Raw genomic sequence first — 7,312 nt, forward strand, 5'->3', positions numbered from 1 at the left:
AAATGAACCCCTAAACAAGTACAGGAATGTTTTATTGTTATGGGTCCTTCGGTCGTCGGCTTTACCTTATTTGGTTTAGTACGACCCCACCCTCTACACCTCGCGCAAATCGGACTCTAAACACGAAGTGTTGGGGCAAAATGGACATCCTTTATAAAACATTTTAATTTTGTTTTATCATTCCCGCAAATTCGACCCTAAACACGTAATTTTCCTAGCAAAATAGACACTCTTTTTCATTATTTTTGTGTTTTTGACACCCTTATCACGTTACGTACGTAACGTGCCCTATCGTGAAAAGGACATCCTTTTTACGTGTTTTTTGGTCGCGCATGGTATCCACTCGTCAATGTAAGTGGCCCCCCCGGGCGTGGACAGTAATGTTTCGAGAAAGGTATGAATTTATTATTTATTAGTGGGAGGGACAGTGCTTTTCAAATCATTAGATGGAGAAATGGTTGATAAACAACAATATTGAACCTTTAAAAGTTGTGTAAGATTTGGTGTGATTCTGAAAAAATGGTAGCCAAAAAGAATAAACTATTGGGGATACTTACGGGTGAATTTAGCTGCAATATATAATCATTTTGACACAAAAATACAATTTTCTTTTCTCATGTTTCCCAGAATATTCCACCACTTTGAATAGTTTTCTCAATTGTAAGCTTTCAACATTTTGATGAGTCTACTTTTCTAGACTATTGATAAGCACACAATGCATCACTAAGTTTTCTTTAGCCAGTATAAAAGAAAGAATATTTACGTATGAGGTCATCAGGAGAAAACACATTCAGGAGACACAATAAAGTGGAATCTTTAATCAATAATACCTTTCTATATAAAACATTCTAAGAATGCATATGAAAAGCTATTTAGTTGAAGAGATTGTGCAGATAAATGGCTTATTATTTCCACATGATACCATCAAGTCTATTTGTCTTATAGGCAAAGTAATTGATTCCAAAGGGGGCAAACAATCTAATACCCCTTTCACAAACCCAATTATGCGGATAATATCCGCATAATTTGGTTGTAAAATCGGAGCGGGACCAGAGTTATCCGCATTATTTCGATGCTGCAATTATCCGCATAATAGCGGCATCGGGACCAGATTTTGGCTTTGTAAACGCATTTCCAAAGTAATGCGGATAATTGCCATGGTGCGGTCACAAAAGGTCACCCTTTTCCAACACAACCCCATCGGAGGGGGCATGTGCAGTTGCCATGACAATTATCCGCCTTTTTCAGGTCGGGCGCTCGTAAAAAATAGTGCAGATTATTTTCCGAGTTTGTGAATGCAATTTGTATTGAATTATCCGTATTACTCTTAGGCGGATAATTGGAGGATGGGTTTGTGAAAGGGGTATGACTTTACTCTGTTCAATACTCCAAGATATAATTTTTCACAGCTCAACAAAAAATGAAACTTATTTTTTGCAGTAGTTTTATATTGTGAAACATAAAGTACTTTTTTAATACTCAAAATCAAACAGTTTAGGCACAACCATTTAAGACTTTTATTGCTAAAAAGGAATATGAGTTAAACAATTAAATTAGAAAAAATCACTGTTTATTCGAGCAAAATTTATCCCAAAATGGCTATTTTTTTTTAAATCCCTCTTGACCGCATTGTCCTATATAAACACACACATCACATAATAGAAATAAGGGGGGGTGATAAGACACACCTAGCCAGCCCAATTGTCTTTTTCTTAATTAGAGCAAACTAATTTTAGATTTATCTTTGCCCAGATTTACTCCACCTTTTTCCCTGTAGTTTTGATATGGACCAAAGTTTGTGATTAAAATCCATGCAAACATGTACATTTGCATAAATTCTGATTCTACCATGTATATCAAATTAAAGACAGCCAAATTGATATGGAACTAAAAATAAAGCTGTTCCTGATGCCATAGACTGCAAAAATTCAGGAGATCAATTCATTACAGATTGGGAGGTAAATCTGACCAAAACAAGCTGGAATTAGATTGCTACTATAATGGGAAGCTGAGCTGGTTCTGAAAAAAAGTTTTTACAACAAAAGTGTAGGCATAGAGCCATCTGGAAATACCAGTGACATGTGAAGCGTCGTGGCCCAGTGGTTAGTCTCCGGACTTTGAAACAGAGGGTCGTGGGTTCAAATCCCAGCCATGGCGTAATTTCCTTCAGCAAGGAATTCATCCAGTGTGCTGCGCTCGACCAAGGTGAGGTAAATGGGTACCGGCAGGAAGTAATCCTCAAAAAGCTGTTTGCACCTCAATAGGTAGCCTAGCTTAGCCGGGTAATATTAATAGCAGGGCCCGCTGGGAGTTTTCAGAACTTAAAGTGATTGGTTAAGATTGGTTTGACTTTTAAAAAATCTGAGCTAGAAGGTCACACTTGTCACCTGTGTCTGTGATATGTTACAAAAATGAAGCCCAGAAAAAATTGCGTTCGAAAATAATTATTTAGTACTTCAAAAATTGGAATATAAAGTGACCGAAAACGCCATCTTAATTTCATCCCATACACTTATGTGTACTATTTAGGCGTCTATAAGACACCTATTTACAAAATCGGGGTTTGCCTTGTAGTTTTAGCTTTTCATTCTCAATAATGGTTGTTTTCAGGGTTTATTAGTTCTAATACATGCACTTGTACACATGTTTCATCTTGGTTTGAGAATTTTTTAAATCGGCTGCTCACAAAGTTAAACAATACCTTTAAGTGGCTACCCTGGGTAAATATACTGTTGTTATTATTATCATTATCATTATTATGACTTTGACTTTTTATTTTATACATGCACCTCAATGACAGAAACACTAAAATTCATCAGATTTCAAATAGTTTCTCCCACTGAGTCTTAGATTTCCATTCAAATGTATGCAGTGCTTAGAAACATAAGCACTATATGAATATTGCACATTATTATCATTATTAGTTAGTTAGCTTTATCTGTGCATGCTCAGATTGGGTCTGGGGCTGCCTTTCGCTTGCTTCAGCTCATTAACATCCATCAAAATCAAAAGCAATGAATGTTGATTTATATTGAATAGATCTTGATACCATTCCAATACATGATGCCCATGACTGGCCATGTAGTGAAAGGGGAATATTTACAATTTTGTTCATAATTGTTGTAGACCTATGCTGATTTTTCACAAAAATAAACCTTTCCTGTTTTTACCTATTCATCATTGAGAAATCGGTCAGTTTTCTTCTAAATATATCATTCAATTCAATATCACGGTTGACGTTTCAAATGCATTTCTTTATTTCACCGATCCATGACAAGATGATTTACCAATAGGACTGCATTCTGAAGCAGAGGAAGTGAGGGAGAAGGGTTTGTAAACAACCAATGGTTTGTTTGTTAATCTCCCCATGATCTGACTTGAAAGCAATTAACACAGTCAATATGAGTCATTTTCAATATGTTTTTCTATTTTCAATTAAATTGTGACAATTATGTGTGCTTACTAAAATAGAATATACATGTATGGTAATAAGGACACATTGTCATCAGTGTTTAAGAGCCAGGTAATAGCCAAATTTTTGTCATTTTTTTTTTGTTGGTGCATATTTGGAAGCAGGTCTACATGTATATACTACCAGAATATTTCTATCATCAAAATTTGAACGCACAATTTACTCATTTTTGAAGAAATAATGTTTACAAATTTTTTGCAGATCAAGTGGAAGTCTTATTTCACAACATAAATTCATATTGCAATGTATGTACATGTATGCAGAATACTGCTACTGCAGCTGTGCATACTTGTATCAATTTGTTGCTTTGTTTGTTTTGCTCAACATACAATGGGGCAATTCCATAAAATATGTACGTCCGACCCCATATATGTGGGACCTTCATGACAATTTCTGTCTCTGATTTCTTATTCGACAGTCTATAATGTTCTCAAATGACCATGACTTGGTCAGTTTATGACGTGAAATAAGACTTGAGAACAAAAAAAAAAGGTTGATCATTTTATGGAATTGCCCAATGGTAAACCAGATGCATTTTCATCACGCAATTCTTTTTTAACATGTGTAAAAATTGGTATTCAATGATGTAATAATGCAGATAGTATTTGTCATTGTTTCAAGTATCTTTCATGTAAAATTCTTATCTTTTAGAACTTCTATACCCCTCAGACTATAGCAGACATTATACAGCGTGAGATAGAGCTCTTCCCTGTCTATTGTATCACACAAAAAGTGATCCACATCCTGATAAAGCCCCCATCACACTTATTCCGAATCAAGCAGAATTGGCCGGAATGAAAGGACTATTGTTTGACCACCAGTTGGTCATTTAAATCTACTTCGAACACCATTCGAAAATACCCCTCGAATGTTTTGAACATGACCAAAACCTTCGGGACAGCCAAAAGAAATGACAAAAATATTTCGAATGCACTCAGAATGAAGTCAGAATATTTAGAATGCGCCTAGAATGTCCAAGAATGTAGCACGAATTATCAATCTGACTCCATTGCAGTTCATTTTGACTAGTGTATGATGATTCACCTGGTCAATTTACTGAATTTCAACTCCAGTTTGGTGAATTCATAAGTTCCTCCCAAAAATTCATAGATTTTTTAAATATTTTTTTCGTCCAACTTCTGCTTGCTTCCTGCTGATTCCGAATAAGTGTGATGTGGGCTTTAAGTAGACCATGCCAGCTCCATTGTAAATACCTTCACAGTACTCTCAGTCAAGCATAACAAGCAGTCAAAAGAAATATTATGAAATGCAAGCTATGTGGGCGAATATTGATCAGCTGACTGTCAAATTACCACAATAAAAAAAGATGTAGATCCCAGTGTGTATATTGTGAGAAACCCAGCTATATTATCATTACAACAATGGTGAATTTCAACAAACAAATCTGGTAATCCATAAACAAACCTCAAAATCAAACCTCAACTTGATTCTGTAGCGCAAAGGTAAATGAACATGAAGCAGAATGATATTATTTTGTATTTCCTTCTATCTTTATTTCACTGGCAAGAGACTTAATTATAGTTTGTGGAACTTTGTTGTATATAATATCGGAGTATTATTTGATTATTTATCATCAATCAGGCAAAAATATATATTTTTTTGTTTTCATGGGGTCCTTTTCACAACCTGCTGCCTAAATCTGCTCCATTGGATGATGGTTAACATTATGGTGAATGAGAATAGGCATTTATAGAGCGCCATCTATCTAGAATAATCTATTCCGAGGTGCATTGTTCATTATTATCCCAGCTTTAGCTCAAGCTGCCTTTCAGCGCTCAGTGCATTCAAGGAAGTTTTCCTGCCGGGTACCCATTCACCTCACCTGGGTTGAGTGCAGCACAATGCGGATAAATTTCTTGCTGAAGGAAATTACGCCATGGCTGGGATTCGAACCCATGACCCTCTGATTCAAGTCAGAAGACTAATCCACTGGGCCACAACACTCCACACCATAGAGATTTTCCAGGGCTCTTTTGAGCTTTTAATGGTGATGCCACCCAGCCCCCCCCCCCTTGTAATTTTTTTCCATTATCAATCATAAGCTGAAAGCCAAGACCAGACATGAAGGAGGTCATATGGATAGATAAACTGCATATACCATTAGTATGTTCATTATTCATTGCTTTCATCTCATGAAGGATTATTATGGATATTTGATTTAAAATTCATAAGAGCCTAGCAGCACAGAAGCAACTAGCCATACCAAGGATTTGGGAAATCTGGTATTCATACGGGATAAGGGATAATAACGGGATAATAACCATCCCTTCGCTAATTATTTTTATGATACATTCCAAATAGGTTACTAGTCTGTAAGTTCAGACATGGTGATCTTGGTATTGCTTTGATGTCCAAGGGAGTGTTTCATCAACATTTTTGTCCGACAAGTTGACAGGTCTGACAACTTTCCTCGATTATGATTGGCTGGGAGGCACCATTACCATAGCAACTGTCGGATAAAACATCTGAAATGTCCTTTCATAAAATGCTCCCCAGATTCAATTTCAAAATTTGAAACCTAAGCAGTTATTTCCATGTTGAAATATTGACATTTTGAAACAGTATACATATATCAGTAGTTGTCAACATTAATCAATGATTTTATAGTCATGGTGTGAGAGATATTTTTATTTGTGATCTACAAAAAAATGGTTCAGCGCAACTCTGGTATGACAAAACATTGTTAAAATCCTTTTTCTAGGGTACAAGAAACATTTTAATCAAACACTGCCAAATATAGGTAAAAATAATAAAAATAATAATAACGGTATATTAACCCAGGGTAGCCACTTCAGTTCCGAAAACTGTTCTCCCAGCAAGCCCTGCTATTATTATTACCTGGCTAAGCTAGGCTTCCGCTTCAGGTGCAAACAGCTTTTTGAGGAATTATTTCCTGCCGGTACCCATTTACCTCACCTGGGTTGAGTGCAGCACAGTGTGGATAAATTTCTTGCTGAAGGAAAACACACCATGGCTAGGATTCGAACCAACGACCCCCTGTTTGAAAGGCGAGAGTCAGAACCACTTGACCGCGACATGCCCAGGATTAATGGAGGGCCATAGTCCAGGATTGTAACGAGACACTAAATTTGGGGTCGAGATGAGTAATTTCAGGGTTCAAGTCGAGTCGAGTCACAAGTGTCACTGGGAACAGGTCGTGGAATACTGCCCGAGTCACTGGTGGTGACTTGATCACAACCCTACCATAGACTGACAGATTGATAATCAGGCTCTGGCCTTTCACTTTAATATATGATACTAAGTACTACTTATAATAATACCAATAATATGCTTTTAAACAGCGCTTTATACAATAATACAGTCTACTAAAAATGTCTCTAAGCGCTCAACTAAAGTATGAACCACAAGACTATCTGTTAAGAAAATAGATCCAGCTTCATTGGTCTCCTCAGGGAGGTTTTTTTAATGGATTCTGAGGAGCCCAAAACAGTATTTTCATCTTGGATTGTAATTGATATTGTTGATACAGACAGGAATGTTGTCTCCTCAGCAAGAAGGTTCCTTAAAGGGGGATTCACTCTAACAATATGTTGGTTTTAATGAAAAGCAGAAAAAAAAATATTGGTTAAGGTTTGATGAAACTACGTCAAATAATAACAGGCTTACAAAAAAAAAAACTGGTTTTGTGATGCCACACATTAGCAGCTCCTCTGTATATTATATATAATAATAATAGTCAGTTCTTGTATAGCACATAACACATTATGAATAACGTCTCTATGCGCTTCCAAACAAAGGACTTGGATATTATTACCCCGGCTGTAGCTCAAGCCGCCTTTCCAGCGCTCGGCATTTCGA

The sequence above is a fragment of the Lytechinus pictus genome, chromosome 15 (assembly GCF_037042905.1).
Source record: "Lytechinus pictus isolate F3 Inbred chromosome 15, Lp3.0, whole genome shotgun sequence".
Taxonomy (NCBI): domain Eukaryota; kingdom Metazoa; phylum Echinodermata; class Echinoidea; order Temnopleuroida; family Toxopneustidae; genus Lytechinus; species Lytechinus pictus.